Source organism: Alexandromys fortis, unplaced genomic scaffold, assembly GCF_014885135.2.
Source record: "Alexandromys fortis isolate MF-2015 unplaced genomic scaffold, M_Fortis_MF-2015_v1.1 scaffold_1, whole genome shotgun sequence".
Taxonomy (NCBI): Eukaryota; Metazoa; Chordata; class Mammalia; order Rodentia; family Cricetidae; genus Alexandromys; species Alexandromys fortis.
Window position 1 is genome coordinate 34257278 of NW_026067927.1, and position 392 is coordinate 34257669.

A 392-nucleotide genomic window follows, 5' to 3' on the forward strand; every position below is an offset into this window, starting at 1 on the left:
CAGGCAGGGTAATTTTTCTCCCAGTTTCCTGTAGGCTGGGCTAAGGTCACCAGGAGGAGGAGTTCTCCCAGAGCATTAGCAGTCAAATTCTGGCCTCTTAACCCTTCCCTTGCATCTGGTGGAGTGTTGGAAGGACAGAGGACGTCTAACATCTAAGGGGAATATAATCAGAGCAGGAATGAAATCAACAAAAGCAAAGAAAAAAGTCAGAGCTTTGGTTTAGGTTAAGAACCCTATAGTGGCCAGGCGATGGTGGCGCACGCCTTTAATCCCAGCACTCAGGAGGCAGAGGCAGGCGGATCTCTGTGAGTTCGAGACCAGCCTGGTCTACAGAGCTAGTGCCAGGACAGGCTCCAAAGCCACAGAGAAACCCTGTCTCGAAAAACCAAAAA